General features: G+C 36.8%; 1 protein-coding gene across 1 annotated transcript in view; it reads right to left on the reverse strand.

Moving 5' to 3' along the window:
- The window catches only part of LOC308102277 (uncharacterized protein), a 281,082-nt gene extending 261,021 nt beyond the window's left edge, over window positions 1–20,061 (reverse strand). Inside the window, exon 1 of the mRNA XM_080451915.1 lies at window positions 19,839–20,061. The gene's annotated coding sequence lies outside the window, so the exon portion shown is untranslated. The remainder of the gene's footprint in view (window positions 1–19,838) is intronic.
- Between the last annotated feature and the right edge of the window lie 2,001 nt (window positions 20,062–22,062).

Consider the following 22,062-nt stretch of genomic DNA (forward strand, 5'->3'; position numbering starts at 1 on the left):
AACCACCGTGTGAGCTTACCAAGCACAGTTATTTAGATGCTTGCAGTTTAATGTGCATTTCTTTTATTCAATGTTTTTATTTATATATTATTATATATTTATATTGTTTTCTCTTTTTGTTTTGTATTTCCGTGTCTTTGTTCAGGACAGTACCCTAACCTGCCAGTAGTGTCGCTGACAGTAGACGCCATTCTGACCCCGTTATGAAATGACGTTATTTGGGGTCAAATAACGGCAAACCCCAGTTCTCCCTCTACCCGTTCCCGCGGCCCAATGTCCGGCACTGGAGTCGAAGCTCTCTTCCGGGTTCTCTTGCACAGTGCTGTCCTATTAATGGCCCAGCATGACCCGCCCTCGCTGCGGATGCAGCCAATAGCAGTCGTTTCCGGTAGCATTTCGGAACCGGAATATCAAAGATGGCGGATTTCAATTTGGAAAAAGTGTCTTTAAAACGCTCTGTAGAAACCAATGGGGCTAGCTTGGTCCATTCTTTTTACGGTCCATGGTATGTCCACACGGCGGAACCACATGGTGAGGCGGTCAAGGACCACATTTGCATCAATTTAGATACTTGTTTTTTTAAAGACACGCAGCTAATCGATCATTTATGGGACAAAAGAGGTGAGGTTGGTTGGTGAGAGGTTTCTGCTGGAAATGAATTTAGCCTGGAGATCATGTATTTGATCAATATATATTTGAATAAAATCTGCCATGTAAACAAAGTTTTCCTTCGTTATGGCATGTCATATACATAGGTAAGCTATTAATCTGTCTGAGACTGAGTTTCGATAAATGGAAAATGGACCGCCGTCATTGAAGCCAGATTCTGTGAACGTTAGGAGAAATTACTTTAAATGAAGGCAGTTTTATGCTCCTTCAATAAAGAGGAAAACTCCGTAAATGATGATTAGCATTTAGTTTACTCACACAACTGTGGTGTAATTGCATTTAATTGCACCTGGACGTGGTCAAATCATATTTCTAAAGTACTTAACCTCACTTTAACCACGTAAACCCTCTATCTAGTCTTACTGAAACGGACTTGAGTTACAAATGTACTTGGACTGCTTTTTTTTCCTGTCTACACCAAATCTCTTCACCATAAGTAGCCGATCTACAAGCTCGTTTGCTATTTTTGGCTGATGTCCCCCCCCAGAATGTGGATGCTGCGATTCAAGTGGTTAATTAACAAATCTTCTGTTATGTCCCTGAGCGGAACAGGGGTTTATCATTTGACCGAGCCAGTGTCTGCAGGTAGGCAGTGGTGGAAAGTAACCAAGTACATTTACTTAAGTACTGTACTTAAGTACAATTTTGAGGTATTTGTACTTTACTTGAGTATTTCCAATTTCCAATACTTTTACTTCTACTCCACTACATCTCAGAGGCAAATATTGTACTTTTACTACAATTATTTGAAAACTTTAGTTACTAGTTACTTTTCAGATGTAAATGATTACATCATAAAACATACATTTACCAATTCAGCCCTATTTTATACCTAGGCTATTTGAAAATAGCCGATCTACAAGCTAACAACGCGTTGCATCGCGACGCGTTGTGAGCTTGTAGATCTGCTATTTTCAAACAGTTAGTACTTTTACTTTTGGTACTTATAGTACAATTTGATACCAATACTTTTGTACTTTTACTCAAGTAAATTTAGAATTCTGGACTATTACTTGTAACAGAGTATTTTTTTATATTGCAGTATTGATACCTTTACTTAAGTAAAACACTTGAGTACTTTTTCCACCACTGCAGGTAGGCTAGAACGTTGGTCATTCTACTGCCCAGGGATCCATACTTGGTCCTCTCCTTTTTTACTTCCATATCTCTTTTCGCAGAATGTTCCCAGATGTCCGACGAATGTTTGCCTTTCATGACGTGTCCAGAATAAGGACGCATCAGTTCACGTGGTTAAAGACCAGAATAATATTATGCCAAACGAACCAGGAGTCCTTTGAGGAGCGCAACAAATGGGAGGCTAGGGAAAAGTACCATAATAATTAATTGCAGTAATGTAACTTATTTTATACATTACTGCAATGAAACAGGCATTCAGAAAGCAAGTGCACGTTCGCACCGGATGTGATGATGATAGGTGGGTGACTGACCACAAACAAATGTGAGCTATGCCGTTAATGGACCCCTAGAACTAGAATTCCACATGTTCCAAGGCTGACGTCAGCAACAACCCTGCCAGGGGATCACATGCTATATAAAGTGTTAACCGTTAACCATTCAGCTACTCAACAGTACACTTGCTGAGCACAGTTAGGTTGCCTTGTAGTAGCTTTACACAGCTAACATGGCATCCAACGCTGTGAACGCATCCCTAAGTGACAAAATGGCAAAAATGCAGCAAAAAGTGAAACTTATCCAGGGGGAATTGAGGGCCAACGAAGACAGCGCACAATCCACCATCACGCAGAACAGAGAGAATATTTCTCAACTCCGGCAGAAGAACAAGGAGCTGCGCAGAGAGCTGGTACAGTTTCACGCTACCCACCACCGCATCGTGTCCGGGAACATGGCGGTCCTCATGCTGAAGGAGGAGTCCATGTCCAAGATGAAGCAGCTGAACGCCATGGTGCACGCCACGCAGGTGAGCCGCCAGCGCTTGGAGGACCTCAAGCTGCAGTACCTGACCCTGAAGCCGGGGCGCAGCAAGGCGGAGGAACACGGGCGGCAAACAGAGGAGAACGACAGGAAGCGGCGCGGGCTGGACAACAGCTTGGCCAAGGCTCAGCTGAAGTTCCACGACGCCGAGCGCATCACCGAGGGCTATTTCAAAATCAAACAAGAGCTGAAGCTGGAGGGCTTTAGCTTCCAGAATCAGCTGGACTGCCTGGACGCGAGCATCCTGGAGAACAGAGAGGAGCTCTTCAACCTGCGGGTTGCAAACAACGTCGCCCAGCTGTCTACGGAGGCCGCGGAGACGGAGCTACAGCGGCTGGAAGAGAGGTTCTCTCGGGAGCACGAGGAGAGGGAACGCGTCCTGGAGCTCTACAGGACACGGGGCCGGGAATGCAAGGCGCAGGCCGAACAGGCCGTCCAAACGGCCGTCAGATCGCACCGCAAGTTCCAGGTCAGAGGGGCCTTCCGTCACCTCAAGGTGGTCACCAGACTCTCAAACGCGCAGGAGACGGTGGAGCGCTTCGTCACCCAAGGGGAGATCCACGTGCGCCAGGAGAAGACCAAGGCGGAGAATGGCGGGTTTTTGCTGGGCCTCTTCAACAAAACAGGTCCTCTGGACCTGGCGCTTTCGGAGCTGAAGTACTGCATGGCGGAAAAACGTTCCAAAGAGGAAAGGATCCTGGCGACGCCCCAGAACAAACTGCGCGACGCAGGGAGCCGGCAGGTCACGGACGAATGTAACCTGGAGAATCTCGTCGTTACCCTCGGCAAAGTGGGCCCCATCGTGGAGCGCATTGCCGACAAGCTGCTTCACATTTCACTGAACACAGAGGAGGAGGAGGAGGACGACGACGACGACGACGATGACGACGATGATTATGAGAAGGAGGAGGCGGCGAAGGAGGAGGAGGAGGAGGTGGAGGATGAGGTCACGGCACCCCAGCCGGACGCAGAGCCGGAGACACCCCCCGTTCAGGAGGAGGACACGCCGCCGGCCACCGGCAACTACTGGACGGATCTCCAGAACACCTTTCAGGCCATGGTGCAGCTGCTGGGCCAGTGTGCGTCCAAGCTGCTGCGGCTGAACAAAGAGAACGCGGCCGCCGAGGATCTGAGACGGAGGGCGTTACGCAGAGCCAAGATGAAGCGCCCGAGGGCCCCCATATGGAACGCGCCCAAACGTCAGAATTCGGCGACCAAAGGACACATCAAAAGACTCAAAGAACTGGAAAAGAGCAAAAGACGAGGAGAAAGATGAGGGCTCTACCCACGAATTGTTTTCTGTCCTTCCGTTGTACGGGGGGGCTGTGTATCAACTTGAAAATTGTTGTGAGTCAACAGTCTGGCTCGAGAGACTGTTTCAGAGGAAGTGAGTGGAAGGTTCTGTTTAAACACATAAACCCTATACTGTGTTCTCTCCTCTATTTCTGCCTCTCCAACAAATCACTTTACCAAATGGTTGTCTATTTTCACTTAGTGTTTGCCTATTATGACATGAATGCTATATGCTATATGCTATATGCTATATGAAACACTGATGTTGGCCTACAGAGCAACCAAAGGTAATGCGCCCCCATATCTTCAAAGCCTGATCCAACCCCACGACCCCTCCCCCGCTCACTCAGATCATCTTAACACAGGGAAGCCGTCGGAACCTTTCCTAAAACATCCGGGACAACGCTCCACACGTCCCAGACTCCTCTCCCTTCTGGCTCTGAAGCCGTGGAATGAACTCATTGCAGTTAGAACTGCAGACTCACTCCCGACCTTCTGCCGCAATCTGAAGACTCCACCTTAGCCTTTCAATCTGAAGACTCCACCTTAGCCTTTCAATCTGAAGACTCCACCTTAGCCTTTCAATCTGAAGACTCCACCTTAGCCTTTCAATCTGAAGACTCCACCTTAGCCTTTCAATCTGAAGACTCCACCTTAGCCTTTCCGTGGCCTTGACAACCTTGCAGGCTCTTATGCGAAGGCTAACATGCAGTTTAAATAACGTGTTATGCAGACAGATGCCAGGTCATCTGTAGACCTGGTATTCTATAGTGTGTATAGTTTCAATGTACTGATTATTTTTTGATATTATATTGTTTAGACTGATGATAGGTTCTTGGTTTACCTTTGATCCTAGATTACTGTTTCTATGCATTTGATGTATTACCTTGTGTTTTCCTTGCCTACTGTAAATCGCTCTGGATTAACACATTGAATGCCAATCGCGTAGATCTACGCGAACCTATTTAAAGCCGCAGCGTGCCAGTCGCGTAGATCTACGCGAACCGCCGATTCCCATTGATTTTGCCCCAGGTGCACTTTCCGAATTTTTTTGATCCATTTCCGTTTCCGGTTTCCGGTCGGAAACAGAATTATTCGGGTTCCGGTTTTTTCGATCGTATCCGCTTCCTGTCTGGGATCCAGTTTAAAACTCGATTTTCTCGGTTGTTGTTTTTCTCCTCGCTGATCACTGTTTACCGTTGATCACGTGTATCTTCAAGATGGCGGCACGGATTTGGAAACTGTTTTCGCTGGCCGTTTCTCACGGATCCGCTGTGTGTTTAGAACCAAATGAACGCGCACTTTTAACTTATTTAGCGAGGTCTGTGGCGACATGAAAAAAACAAAAAAACAACAATAAAACGCTGGCACTGGTGAGTACATTATGAGATTAAACTTAAGAGCGTCTGCTAAATGCCTAAATTGCAAAGTGTAAATCTAGAGGACATTACTGCAACCAAACAGGCTTTCAGAATCGGGTGATTGACTACGATCACATCGGTAAGAACTTAATTCATGAGAATCTGTAGAGGAACATTTATTATTTGCATTTTTCATTCATTTATTCATTCACTTAGTTATTGGCCTTTTTATGTTTTATTTCAGATAGGAGAGAGTAGAGAGACACCATCAGACCAGACGGGGGAGTTGGATATCGAACTCGGGTCCTTGCGCTGTTATGGAAAACATTATAATGTTTCTACAGAGGCACTGTTGCCAGATTTTGCGAGAGAAATGAGCAACGAGGTCTATGAAACAAGCCCCAAACAAGCGACTATGGGCCACATGAGCATGAAACACTTTAACAACACAAATGGGGGTCCCTGGCACAACACGTTTTTAGATGGGGGGGGGGGGGGCCTAGACATGAAAATGTTTGGGAACCACTGGTTTAAAACGGCATTAGGAAACAAACCCAAATAAACAACTACGCTTTAGAAACAAGCCCAAATAAACAACTACACTTTAGAAACAAACCCAAATAAACAACTACACTTTAGAAACAAACCCAAATAAACAACTACACTTTAGAAACAAGACCAAATAAACAACTACACTTTAGAAACAAGCCCAAATAAACAACTACACTTTAGAAACAAGCCCAAATAAACAACTACACTTTAGAAACAAACCCAAATAAACAACTACACTTTAGAAACAAACCCAAATAAACAACTACACTTTAGAAACAAACCCAAATAAACAACTACACTTTAGAAACAAGACCAAATAAACAACTACACTTTAGAAACAAACCCAAATAAACAACTACACTTTAGAAACAAACCCAAATAAACAACTACACTTTAGAAACAAACCCAAATAAACAACTACACTTTAGAAACAAACCCAAATAAGCAACTACACTTTAGAAACAAACCCAAATAAACAACTACACTTTAGAAACAAACCCAAATAAGCAACTACACTTTAGAAACAAACCCAAATAAACAACTACACTTTAGAAACAAACCCAAATAAGCAACTACACTTTAGAAACAAAGCCAAATAAACAACTACACTTTAAAAACAAACCCAAATAAACAACTACACTTTAGAAACAAACCCAAATAAACAACTACGCTTTAGAAACAAGACCAAATAAACAACTACGCTTTAGAAACAAGACCAAATAAGCAACTACACTTTAGAAACAAGACCAAATAAACAACTACGCTTTAGAAACAAACCCAAATAAACAACTACACTTTAGAAACAAGACCAAATAAGCAACTACACTTTAGAAACAAGACCAAATAAACAACTACGCTTTAGAAACAAACCCAAATAAACAACTACGCTTTAGAAACAAACCCAAATAAACAACTACACTTTAGAAACAAGACCACATAAACAACTACGCTTTAGAAACAAGACCAAATAAACAACTACACTTTAGAAACAAGACCACATAAACAACTACGCTTTAGAAACAAACCCAAATAAACAACTACACTTTAGAAACAAGACCAAATAAGCAACTACACTTTAGAAACAAGACCAAATAAACAACTACGCTTTAGAAACAAACCCAAATAAACAACTACGCTTTAGAAACAAACCCAAATAAACAACTACACTTTAGAAACAAGACCACATAAACAACTACGCTTTAGAAACAAACCCAAATAAGCAACTACACTTTAGAAACAAGACCAAATAAACAACTACGCTTTAGAAACAAACCCAAATAAACAACTACGCTTTAGAAACAAACCCAAATAAACAACTACACTTTAGAAACAAGACCAAATAAACAACTACGCTTTAGAAACAAACCCAAATAAACAACTACACTTTAGAAACAAACCCAAATAAACAACTACGCTTTAGAAACAAGACCAAATAAACAACTACGCTTTAGAAACAAGACCAAATAAGCAACTACACTTTAGAAACAAGACCAAATAAACAACTACGCTTTAGAAACAAACCCAAATAAACAACTACGCTTTAGAAACAAACCCAAATAAACAACTACGCTTTAGAAACAAGACCAAATAAACAACTACGCTTTAGAAACAAGACCAAATAAACAACTACACTTTAGAAACAAGACCAAATAAACAACTACGCTTTAGAAACAAGACCAAATAAACAACTACGCTTTAGAAACAAACCCAAATAAACAACTACGCTTTAGAAACAAGACCAAATAAACAACTACGCTTTAGAAACAAGACCAAATAAACAACTACACTTTAGAAACAAGACCAAATAAACAACTACGCTTTAGAAACAAGACCAAATAAACAACTACGCTTTAGAAACAAGCCCAAATAAACAACTACACTTTAGAAACAAGACCAAATAAACAACTACGCTTTAGAAACAAGACCAAATAAACAACTACACTTTAGAAACAAGACCAAATAAACAACTACACTTTAGAAACAAGACCAAATAAACAACTACACTTTAGAAACAAGACCAAATAAACAACTACACTTTAGAAACAAGACCAAATAAACAACTACGCTTTAGAAACAAGACCAAATAAACAACTACACTTTAGAAACAAGACCAAATAAACAACTACACTTTAGAAACAAGACCAAAAAAACAACTACACTTTAGAAACAAGACCAAATAAACAACTACACTTTAGAAACAAGACCAAATAAACAACTACGCTTTAGAAACAAACCCAAATAAACAACTACACTTTAGAAACAAGACCAAATAAGCAACTACACTTTAGAAACAAGACCAAATAAACAACTACGCTTTAGAAACAAACCCAAATAAACAACTACGCTTTAGAAACAAACCCAAATAAACAACTACACTTTAGAAACAAACCCAAATAAACAACTACGCTTTAGAAACAAGACCAAATAAACAACTACGCTTTAGAAACAAGACCAAATAAACAACTACGCTTTAGAAACAAGACCAAATAAGCAACTACACTTTAGAAACAAGACCAAATAAACAACTACGCTTTAGAAACAAACCCAAATAAACAACTACGCTTTAGAAACAAACCCAAATAAACAACTACGCTTTAGAAACAAGACCAAATAAACAACTACGCTTTAGAAACAAGACCAAATAAACAACTACACTTTAGAAACAAGACCAAATAAACAACTACGCTTTAGAAACAAGACCAAATAAACAACTACGCTTTAGAAACAAACCCAAATAAACAACTACGCTTTAGAAACAAGACCAAATAAACAACTACGCTTTAGAAACAAGACCAAATAAACAACTACACTTTAGAAACAAGACCAAATAAACAACTACGCTTTAGAAACAAGACCAAATAAACAACTACGCTTTAGAAACAAGCCCAAATAAACAACTACACTTTAGAAACAAGACCAAATAAACAACTACGCTTTAGAAACAAGACCAAATAAACAACTACACTTTAGAAACAAGACCAAATAAACAACTACACTTTAGAAACAAGACCAAATAAACAACTACACTTTAGAAACAAGACCAAATAAACAACTACACTTTAGAAACAAGACCAAATAAACAACTACGCTTTAGAAACAAGACCAAATAAACAACTACACTTTAGAAACAAGACCAAATAAACAACTACACTTTAGAAACAAGACCAAATAAACAACTACGCTTTAGAAACAAGACCAAATAAACAACTACACTTTAGAAACAAGACCAAATAAACAACTACGCTTTAGAAACAAGACCAAATAAACAACTACGCTTTAGAAACAAGACCAAATAAACAACTACGCTTTAGAAACAAGACCAAATAAACAACTACGCTTTAGAAACAAGACCAAATAAACAACTACGCTTTAGAAACAAGACCAAATAAACAACTACACTTTAGAAACAAGACCAAATAAACAACTACACTTTAGAAACAAGACCAAATAAACAACTACACTTTAGAAACAAGACCAAATAAACAACTACGCTTTAGAAACAAACCCAAATAAGCAACTACACTTTAGAAACAAAGCCAAATAAACAACTACACTTTAAAAACAAACCCAAATAAACAACTACACTTTAGAAACAAACCCAAATAAACAACTACGCTTTAGAAACAAGACCAAATAAACAACTACGCTTTAGAAACAAGACCAAATAAGCAACTACACTTTAGAAACAAGACCAAATAAACAACTACGCTTTAGAAACAAACCCAAATAAACAACTACACTTTAGAAACAAGACCAAATAAGCAACTACACTTTAGAAACAAGACCAAATAAACAACTACGCTTTAGAAACAAACCCAAATAAACAACTACGCTTTAGAAACAAACCCAAATAAACAACTACACTTTAGAAACAAGACCACATAAACAACTACGCTTTAGAAACAAGACCAAATAAACAACTACACTTTAGAAACAAGACCACATAAACAACTACGCTTTAGAAACAAACCCAAATAAACAACTACACTTTAGAAACAAGACCAAATAAGCAACTACACTTTAGAAACAAGACCAAATAAACAACTACGCTTTAGAAACAAACCCAAATAAACAACTACGCTTTAGAAACAAACCCAAATAAACAACTACACTTTAGAAACAAGACCACATAAACAACTACGCTTTAGAAACAAACCCAAATAAGCAACTACACTTTAGAAACAAGACCAAATAAACAACTACGCTTTAGAAACAAACCCAAATAAACAACTACGCTTTAGAAACAAACCCAAATAAACAACTACACTTTAGAAACAAGACCAAATAAACAACTACGCTTTAGAAACAAACCCAAATAAACAACTACACTTTAGAAACAAACCCAAATAAACAACTACGCTTTAGAAACAAGACCAAATAAACAACTACGCTTTAGAAACAAGACCAAATAAGCAACTACACTTTAGAAACAAGACCAAATAAACAACTACGCTTTAGAAACAAACCCAAATAAACAACTACGCTTTAGAAACAAACCCAAATAAACAACTACGCTTTAGAAACAAGACCAAATAAACAACTACGCTTTAGAAACAAGACCAAATAAACAACTACACTTTAGAAACAAGACCAAATAAACAACTACGCTTTAGAAACAAGACCAAATAAACAACTACGCTTTAGAAACAAACCCAAATAAACAACTACGCTTTAGAAACAAGACCAAATAAACAACTACGCTTTAGAAACAAGACCAAATAAACAACTACACTTTAGAAACAAGACCAAATAAACAACTACGCTTTAGAAACAAGACCAAATAAACAACTACGCTTTAGAAACAAGCCCAAATAAACAACTACACTTTAGAAACAAGACCAAATAAACAACTACGCTTTAGAAACAAGACCAAATAAACAACTACACTTTAGAAACAAGACCAAATAAACAACTACACTTTAGAAACAAGACCAAATAAACAACTACACTTTAGAAACAAGACCAAATAAACAACTACACTTTAGAAACAAGACCAAATAAACAACTACGCTTTAGAAACAAGACCAAATAAACAACTACACTTTAGAAACAAGACCAAATAAACAACTACACTTTAGAAACAAGACCAAAAAAACAACTACACTTTAGAAACAAGACCAAATAAACAACTACACTTTAGAAACAAGACCAAATAAACAACTACGCTTTAGAAACAAACCCAAATAAACAACTACACTTTAGAAACAAGACCAAATAAGCAACTACACTTTAGAAACAAGACCAAATAAACAACTACGCTTTAGAAACAAACCCAAATAAACAACTACGCTTTAGAAACAAACCCAAATAAACAACTACACTTTAGAAACAAACCCAAATAAACAACTACGCTTTAGAAACAAGACCAAATAAACAACTACGCTTTAGAAACAAGACCAAATAAACAACTACGCTTTAGAAACAAGACCAAATAAGCAACTACACTTTAGAAACAAGACCAAATAAACAACTACGCTTTAGAAACAAACCCAAATAAACAACTACGCTTTAGAAACAAACCCAAATAAACAACTACGCTTTAGAAACAAGCCCAAATAAACAACTACGCTTTAGAAACAAGACCAAATAAACAACTACACTTTAGAAACAAGCCCAAATAAACAACTACACTTTAGAGACAAGACCAAATAAACAACTACACTTTAGAAACAAGACCAAATAAACAACTACACTTTATAAACAAGACCAAATAAACAACTACACTTTAGAAACAAGACCAAATAAACAACTACACTTTATAAACAAGACCAAATAAACAACTACGCTTTAGAAACAAACCCAAATAAACAACTACGCTTTAGAAACAAGACCAAATAAACAACTACGCTTTAGAAACAAGCCCAAATAAACAACTACACTTTAGAAACAAACCCAAATAAACAACTACGCTTTAGAAACAAGACCAAATAAACAACTACACTTTAGAAACAAACCCAAATAAACAACTACGCTTTAGAAACAAGACCAAATAAACAACTACGCTTTAGAAACAAGACCAAATAAACAACTACGCTTTAGAAACAAGACCAAATAAACAACTACACTTTAGAAACAAGACCAAATAAACAACTACACTTTAGAAACAAGACCAAATAAACAACTACACTTTAGAAACAAGACCAAATAAACAACTACACTTTAGAAACAAGACCAAATAAACAACTACACTTTAGAAACAAGACCAAATAAACAACTACGCTTTAGAAACAAACCCAAATAAACAACTACACTTTAGAAACAAGACTAAATAAACAACTACACTTTAGAAACAAGACCAAATAAACAACTACACTTTAGAAACAAGCCCAAATAAACAACTACACTTTAGAAACAAGCCCAAATAAGCAACTACACTTTAGAAACAAGACCAAATAAACAACTACACTTTAGAAACAAGCCCAAATAAACAACTACACTTTAGAAACAAGCCCAAATAAACAACTACACTTTAGAAACAAGCCCAAATAAACAACTACACTTTAGAAACAAGACCAAATAAACAACTACACTTTAGAAACAAGCCCAAATAAACAACTACACTTTAGAAACAAGACCAAATAAACAAACACTTTAGAAACAAGACCAAATAAACAACTACGCTTTAGAAACAACCCCAAATAAACAACTACACTTTAGAAACAAGACTAAATAAACAACTACACTTTAGAAACAAGCCCAAATAAACAACTACACTTTAGAAACAAGCCCAAATAAGCAACTACACTTTAGAAACAAGACCAAATAAACAACTACACTTTAGAAACAAGCCCAAATAAACAACTACACTTTAGAAACAAGCCCAAATAAACAACTACGCTTTAGAAACAAGACCAAATAATCAACTACACTTTAGAAACAAGCCCAAATAAGCAACTACACTTTAGAAACAAGACCAAATAAACAACTACACTTTAGAAACAAGCCCAAATAAACAACTACACTTTAGAAACAAGCCCAAATAAACAACTACACTTTAGAAACAAGCCCAAATAAACAACTACACTTTAGAAACAAGACCAAATAAGCAACTACACTTTAGAAACAAGACCAAATAAACAACTACACTTTAGAAACAAGCCCAAATAAACAACTACACTTTAGAAACAAGACCAAATAAGCAACTACACTTTAGAAAAAAGCCCAAATAAACAACTACACTTTAGAAACAAGACCAAATAATCAATTACACTTTAGAAACAAGACCAAATAAACAACTACACTTTAGAAACAAGACCAATTAGAAACAAGCCCAAATAAGCAACTACACTTTAGAAACAAGCCCAAATAAACAACTACACTTTAGAAACAAGCCCAAATAAACAACTACACTTTAGAAACAAGACCAAATAATCAATTACACTTTAGAAACAAGACCAATTAGAAACAAGCCCAAATAAACAACTACACTTTAGAAACAAGCCCAAATAAACATCTACACTTTAGAAACAAGACCAAATAAGCAACTACACTTTAGAAACAAGCCCAAATAAACAACTACACTTTAGAAACAAGACCAAATAAACAACTACACTTTAGAAACAAGCCCAAATAAACAACTACACTTTAGAAACAAGCCCAAATAAACAACTACACTTTAGAAACAAGCTCAAATAATCAACTACACTTTATAAACAAGCCCAAATAAACAACTACACTTTAGAAACAAGCCCAAATAAACACCTACACTTTAGAAACAAGACCAAATAAACAACTACACTTTAGAAACAAACCCAAATAAACAACTACACTTTAGAAACAAACCCAAATAAACAACTACACTTTAGAAACAAGCCCAAATAAACAACTACACTTTAGAAACAAACCCAAATAAACAACTACACTTTAGAAACAAACCCAAATAAACAACTACACTTTAGAAACAAGCCCAAATAAACAACTACACTTTAGAAACAAGACCAAATAAACAACTACACTTTAAAAACAAGACCAAATAAACAACTACACTTTAGAAACAAGACCAAATAAACAACTACACTTTAGAAACAAGACCAAATAAACAACTACACTTTAGAAACAAGCCCAAATAAACAACTACGCTTTAGAAACAAGCCCAAATAAACAACTACACTTTAGAAACAAGACCAAATAAACAACTACACTTTAGAAACAAGACCAAATAAACAACTACACTTTAGAAACAAGACCAAATAAACAACTACGCTTTAGAAACAAGACCAAATAAACAACTACACTTTAGAAACAAGCCCAAATAAACAACTACGCTTTAGAAACAAGCCCAAATAAACAACTACACTTTAGAAACAAGCCCAAATAAGCAACTACACTTTAGAAACAAGCCCAAATAAACAACTACACTTTAGAAACAAGACCAAATAAGCAACTATACTTTAGAAACAAGCCCAAATAAACAACTACACTTTAGAAACAAGACCAAATAAGCAACTACACTTTAGAAAAAAGCCCAAATAAACAACTACACTTTAGAAACAAGACCAAATAAGAAACTACACTTTAGAAAAAAGCCCAAATAAACAACTACACTTTAGAAACAACTACACTTTAGAAACAAGACCAAATAAGCAACTACACTTTAGAAACAAGACCAAATAAACAACTACACTTTAGAAACAAGACCAAATAAACAACTACACTTTAGATACAAGCCCAAATAAGCAACTACACTTTAGAAAAAAGCCCAAATAAACAACTACACTTTAGAAACAAGACCAAATAATCAATTACACTTTAGAAACAAGACCAAATAAACAACTACACTTTAGAAACAAGACCAATTAGAAACAAGCCCAAATAAGCAACTACACTTTAGAAACAAGCCCAAATAAACAACTACACTTTAGAAACAAGCCCAAATAAACAACTACACTTTAGAAACAAGACCAAATAATCAATTACACTTTAGAAACAAGACCAATTAGAAACAAGCCCAAATAAACAACTACACTTTAGAAACAAGCCCAAATAAACATCTACACTTTAGAAACAAGACCAAATAAGCAACTACACTTTAGAAACAAGCCCAAATAAACAACTACACTTTAGAAACAAGACCAAATAAACAACTACACTTTAGAAACAAGCCCAAATAAACAACTACACTTTAGAAACAAGCCCAAATAAACAACTACACTTTAGAAACAAGCTCAAATAATCAACTACACTTTATAAACAAGCCCAAATAAACAACTACACTTTAGAAACAAGCCCAAATAAACACCTACACTTTAGAAACAAGACCAAATAAACAACTACACTTTAGAAACAAACCCAAATAAACAACTACACTTTAGAAACAAACCCAAATAAACAACTACACTTTAGAAACAAGCCCAAATAAACAACTACACTTTAGAAACAAACCCAAATAAACAACTACACTTTAGAAACAAACCCAAATAAACAACTACACTTTAGAAACAAGCCCAAATAAACAACTACACTTTAGAAACAAGACCAAATAAACAACTACACTTTAAAAACAAGACCAAATAAACAACTACACTTTAGAAACAAGACCAAATAAACAACTACACTTTAGAAACAAGACCAAATAAACAACTACACTTTAGAAACAAGCCCAAATAAACAACTACACTTTAGAAACAAGACCAAATAAACAACTACACTTTAGAAACAAGACCAAATAAACAACTACACTTTAGAAACAAGCCCAAATAAACAACTACGCTTTAGAAACAAGCCCAAATAAACAACTACACTTTAGAAACAAGACCAAATAAACAACTACACTTTAGAAACAAGACCAAATAAACAACTACACTTTAGAAACAAGACCAAATAAACAAATACGCTTTAGAAACAAGACCAAATAAACAACTACACTTTAGAAACAAGCCCAAATAAACAACTACGCTTTAGAAACAAGCCCAAATAAACAACTACACTTTAGAAACAAGCCCAAATAAGCAACTACACTTTAGAAACAAGCCCAAATAAACAACTACACTTTAGAAACAAGACCAAATAAGCAACTACGCTTTAGAAACAAGCCCAAATAAACAACTACACTTTAGAAACAAGACCAAATAAACAACTACACTTTAGAAACAAGACCAAATAAACAACTACACTTTAGAAACAAGCCCAAATAAGCAACTACACTTTAGAAACAAGACCAAATAAACAACTACACTTTAGAAACAAGCCCAAATAAACAACTACGCTTTAGAAACAAGCCCAAATAAACAACTACACTTTAGAAACAAGACCAAATAAACAACTACACTTTAGAAACAAGACCAAATAAACAACTACACTTTAGATACAAGCCCAAATAAGCAACTACACTTTAGAAAAAAGCCCAAATAAACAACTACACTTTAGAAACAAGACCAAATAATCAATTACACTTTAGAAACAAGGCCAATTAGAAACAAGCCCAAATAAGCAACTACACTTTAGAAACAAGCCCAAATAAACAACTACACTTTAGAAACAAGACCAAATAATCAATTACACTTTAGAAACAAGACCAATTAGAAACAAGCCCAAATAAACAACTACACTTTAGAAACAAGCCCAAATAAACATCTACACTTTAGAAACAAGACCAAATAAGCAACTACACTTTAGAAACAAGCCCAAATAAACAACTACACTTTAGAAACAAGCTCAAATAATCAACTACACTTTATAAACAAGACCAAATAAACAACTACACTTTAGAAACAAGCCCAAATAAGCAACTACACTTTAGAAACAAGCCCAAATAAACAACTACACTTTAGAAACAAGCCCAAATAAGCAACTACACTTTAGAAACAAGCCCAAATAAACAACTACACTTTAGAAACAAGACCAAATAAGCAACTACACTTTAGAAAAAAGCCCAAATAAACAACTACACTTTAGAAACAAGACCAAATAAGAAACTACACTTTAGAAAAAAGCCCAAATAAACAACTACACTTTAGAAACAACTACACTTTAGAAACAAGACCAAATAAACAACTACACTTTAGAAACAAGACCAAATAATCAATTACACTTTAGAAACAAGACCAATTAGAAACAAGCCCAAATAAACAACTACACTTTAGAAACAAGCCCAGATAAACAACTACACTTTAGAAACAAGCCCAGATAAACAACTACACTTTAGAAACAAGCTCAAATAATCAACTACACTTTATAAACAAGACCAAATTAAACATCTACACTTTAGAAACAAGCCCAAATAAACAACTACACTTTAGAAACAAGACCAAATAAACAACTACACTTTAGAAACAAGCCCAAATAAACAACTACACTTTAGAAACAAGACCAAATAAACAACTACACTTTAGAAACAAGACCAAATAAACAACTACACTTTAGAAACAAGACCATATATACTAATTCATGTTTTGTTTTATAATACAATGATTTATATCTGCAAAGTAACTAGTAACTAAAGTTTTCAAATAATTGTAGTGGAGCAAAAGTACAATATGTGCCTCTGAGATGTAGTGGAGTAGAAGTAAAAGTATTGAAAATTGGATATACTCCAGTAAAGTACAAAACACCTCAAAATTGTACTGTAGTACATTACTTGAGCAAATGCACTTACAGTAGTAAAATGTATTAGCACATGCATCCATACATAACCAATGTATTAAACCAATACTAATTCTACAAACCAGCATATAATGTAAGCATTATGACGGAATGCAATATCAACCAATCAATGCAAATTAATGAGTCTATAAGTCAGTGGTTCTCAAAGTGCGGTTCTGGGGTACCACAGGGGTCCTTGAGGCGGTTCCAGGGGGTCCCCAGCAAAATTAGTTCATAGCATCAAAATCAGTTTAACCCTATATACATCGGCCGATCTTCAAGCTCACATGTTGCATCGAGCTTGTAGATCAAGATATTTTCCCTAGCACAACATATTTTCACATATTTTGGGGATCCTTGACATGAAAAAGTTTGAGAACCACCGATATATTGTAATTACAACTACAATTACAACCAAAAAGTGGTTGGCTCATTCAAAGAATCAGCCAATATATATGTATATATATATATATATATATATATATATATATATATATATATATATATATATATATATATATATATATATATATATATATATATATCCCACCAACATATATATATGTTGTACACATATATATATACATATATATATATATATATATATATATATATATATATATATATATATATATATATATATATATATATATATATATATATATATATATATATACATATCCCACCAATATATATCCCACCATTATAAACGACTTGTAGTAGTTTATAATGGCATTATGGTTATATATCACATTTCACAAGACATTGTACTTGTAGATAATAGAGATCAATTGGCTGAAAATGCTCTAATACGTAAGTCTTAACTTTATATTCAAGTCGCACTGTTTCAGCTGGAAGTGAGATTCCCCATTCTAGTGAATGCAGCAGCCTAGAGGGTGGAGCCAAAAGTAAACCATGCGTATGTCACTGACCATCAATTCTGTGTTAGGAGAGTACAGTTAGGCAGAAATGTCAATTTGACCCAAACCTACTTATGCAATTATGCTATGTTAACAACGTTCATTACCTGGGATGACGGTGTGTGTCTCAGCAGTGTGGTTGATGTGTGGTAGGTGAACTCTACAGGTCACATGACCTGCTCTCCTCACTGTCACGTCCCTCTGGACAACGTAACAGTGTTGAGAAGGTCTGTGTGTCACTGAGGGTTCAGCTGGGACGGTGTGTCCATCACCGTCCAGCCAAGACATCTCAGGTTCAGGAAACCAAAGATAAGCCCTCATCTGTTGGTCTGTTTAAAGAGATCACTGGATGATACGTGGCTCCTGCAAAAGAGACAGACAGACAGACAGACAGACAGACAGACAGACAGACAGACAGACAGACAGACACTAAATTCAGCTTCATTATCACAACTTTTTGCAGTTACAAAAATCCATCAATCAATCAATGCCCAGTGGTGGAAAGTAACTATTTACTCAAGTACTGTACTTAAATAAAAATGTTGAGGTATTTTTTACTTTACTGGAGTATTTCCAATTTTCAGCACTTTTACTTCTCCCAAAAAATCTCAGAAGCAGATATTTACTCCACTACAATAATGTGAAAACTTTAGTTACTTTGTAGATTTGCATTATTATTACAAAACACACATTAACCACTTCAGCCCTATATAAACTTTGGCTATTTGAAAATAGCCGATCTACAAGCTCACAACGCATCGCGATGCGATGCGTTGTGAGCTTGTAGATCTGCCATTTTAGAAGTATTTTAATACATTTTATACACACGATACCTTGAGAAAAATGTAAGCATCAAAAGTACTTTTACTTTTGGTGCTTAAATGTATTTTGATGTCATTACTTTTGATTACCGGACTTTTACTTGTAACAGAGTGTTTCTACTTTGCAGTATTGATACTTTTACTTAAAGGTTCTATGACATTCATTTTCACTTTTTTTTTAAAAATGTTTTTTTGGGGGTTTTATGACCTCAATTACACCCAAAAAATCTGAACTTTGAACATTCAGTGGATTTTCTGTGGTCTGGGGTTTTCTGAATAATTAGGCTGAAACGTAATCTGAGCTTGGCCCTTCAACAGTGAGGTCACAGCCGATTAATCCCGCCCACTCTCCTCCTCGCCCCTCCCCTCCCTTATCCTTTCCTTTGGGGGGGGGCGGAGCAGAGGCGATGATTGACAGGCAAAATCCCTCACCAGCGACACCCGCAGGCAAAGATTTCTTTTTTCATTGCAGTTGAAAAGGCTTTAGAAATGTGAGAGAAAAACACCTGCCATGGATCAATGGAGTGGAATTTTTTGTTAAAACTTTCTATACACGTTTGAAGGACCATGACAAAGACTTTTAATGTGTGGTAAAACTGAACGTCATGAAACCTTTAAGTAAAAAAAATATATATATACACACATGTATTTTTTCCACCACTGTCAATGCCTGATAGGAGTCTATTTACCAACAAGGAGCTGGATCAGACTGCTGCTGTCCAGGCCTGGAACAAAACACTTGAACGTCCCCTGGTCTGAGAGCTTCACCCCGGTCAGCTTCAGTGAGATGTTACCGTGAGGAAGCTCCTCAGCATGCACGTACGTCCGGTCTCTGTATAGCGGATTCTTAGAGTGGAAAACATCATCACGTCCATCTTGGAGGACGTGAAGGTAGGCCGGCGTCAGGTCGTCAGGTCTGGACCACTCCACCGCCATCTTGACCGCGCTGACCGGTGGCTCAATGTGACAAGGAACCAAAACACCAAAACAGTCCTTGCGGTCTTGTTTCCATGTACGACTCCGGGTAGTGCATAAGATGGAAATGAGTTTGGTTCTGGTTCCTCAGAATAATAATAATGATAATGATAAGGGTAATGATAATGATAATGATAAGGGTAATAATAATAATAATAATAATAATAATAATAATAATTGTAATAATAAATGTAATAATAATAATAATAATAATAATAATAATAATAATAATAATAATATACTAAACAATACCAAGAAAAAAAGAATAATCAGGATACCATTTAAAAAATATATATATACAGAATATATATATATATATATACATCCCAGGTAGCTAGATGTAAGTTGGGGCTTGATCAACCCCGGCTGGGTCACCTGGGCAAGGGTGTACAGTATGTTGCGAGACCTGAAACACCCGTCGACCCCAGGCTACATCACTGATGACCTTACCTGTCACAGATGTGTTGTAACAGCTGGTCCATATTAGGAAAAGTCCAGACACAGTCCAGACACTGACCTGGAAGGACAAATATAAGGCAGAGAGAGCCGACATATTTTCTACTCCTTCATCTGAAGCTGATACAACTGTACTACTGTGGCGTATATATTGACTATACTGTAGGTACAGGGTACAGGCCTAAAAGCTCTTCAGTGGTATGTGACATACTGTAGGTACAGACCTAAATGCCCTTCAGTGGTATGTGGCATACTGTAGGTACAGACCTAAATGCCCTTCAGTGGTATGTGACATACTGTAGGTACAGACCTAAATGCCCTTCAGTGGTATGTGACATACTGTAGGTACAGACCTAAATGCCCTTCAGTGGTATGTGGCATACTGTAGGTACAGACCTAAATGCCCTTCAGTGGTATGTGACATACTGTAGGTACAGACCTAAATGCCCTTCAGTGGTATGTGGCATACTGTAGGTACAGACCTAAATGCCCTTCAGTGGTATGTGACATACTGTAGGTACAGACCTAAATGCCCTTCAGTGGTATGTGGCATACTGTAGGTACAGACCTAAAAGCCCTTCAGTGGTATGTGGCATACTGTAGGTACAGACCTAAATGCCCTTCAGTGGTATGTGACATACTGTAGGTACAGACCTAAATGCCCTTCAGTGGTATGTGACATACTGTAGGTACAGACCTAAATGCCCTTCAGTGGTATGTGACATACTGTAGGTACAGACCTAAATGCCCTTCAGTGAGGGGGGTCTGGTGGCCAGTGGCGGAAAAAAGTACTCACATTTTTCACTTAAGTAATGTGACGGTTCCCTGTATGATAGTATAGTATGTTATGTCACTCTTAGGTTATATGGTTTCTTTGTATTCATTTGTTTCTCTCATTGGTTCCTAGGACTTGGGGAGCAGTGAGCTGAGTTGGCAATCAGCCAAATTGGCGTGCACCTGGGCCCGGGTGTCCACGCCCTATAAAAGCCTGCCTCCCCAGTCCTCTCTCTCTCCTTCAGTTCATTTGCTTTAGCTCCTCACCCAACCTACACCTCCTTGTTTCCATCTTATGTTCACACATTCAACACTCACACACACTACACAATCCACTCATGCATACACGCATTACACTACTGACTTTACTGATTTCCACACCTCATCTGTTCATTTATCTATTTGTTCATTTTGGTTACTTTAATAAACACTATATTCTTTGTAAACTGCGTCTCCCCTGTATTTTTGTTGTGTTCCCTGGTCCCCCTAGGCCAGGGTCATAACAAAATGGGGGCTCGTTCCGTAAAACTTTTGAGTGTGCAGTAAGTTTGGTGAGTCAAGTGACTCGCTCTTCTGCATTTGTTTGCTGCGACGCAGGTGTCAATTGGCCAAATTGGCAGTTGATTAAGGGCTCGTTTGCGCCGTGGTTTTTTGAAAGGAGTGTCATTTGGGAATCAATCCGGGGATTCCCTGGTCCATTTGGTTCAA

Source organism: Gymnoscopelus braueri, assembly GCF_963280865.1.
Source record: "Gymnoscopelus braueri genome assembly, chromosome: 15".
NCBI classification, from domain to species: domain Eukaryota; kingdom Metazoa; phylum Chordata; class Actinopteri; order Myctophiformes; family Myctophidae; genus Gymnoscopelus; species Gymnoscopelus braueri.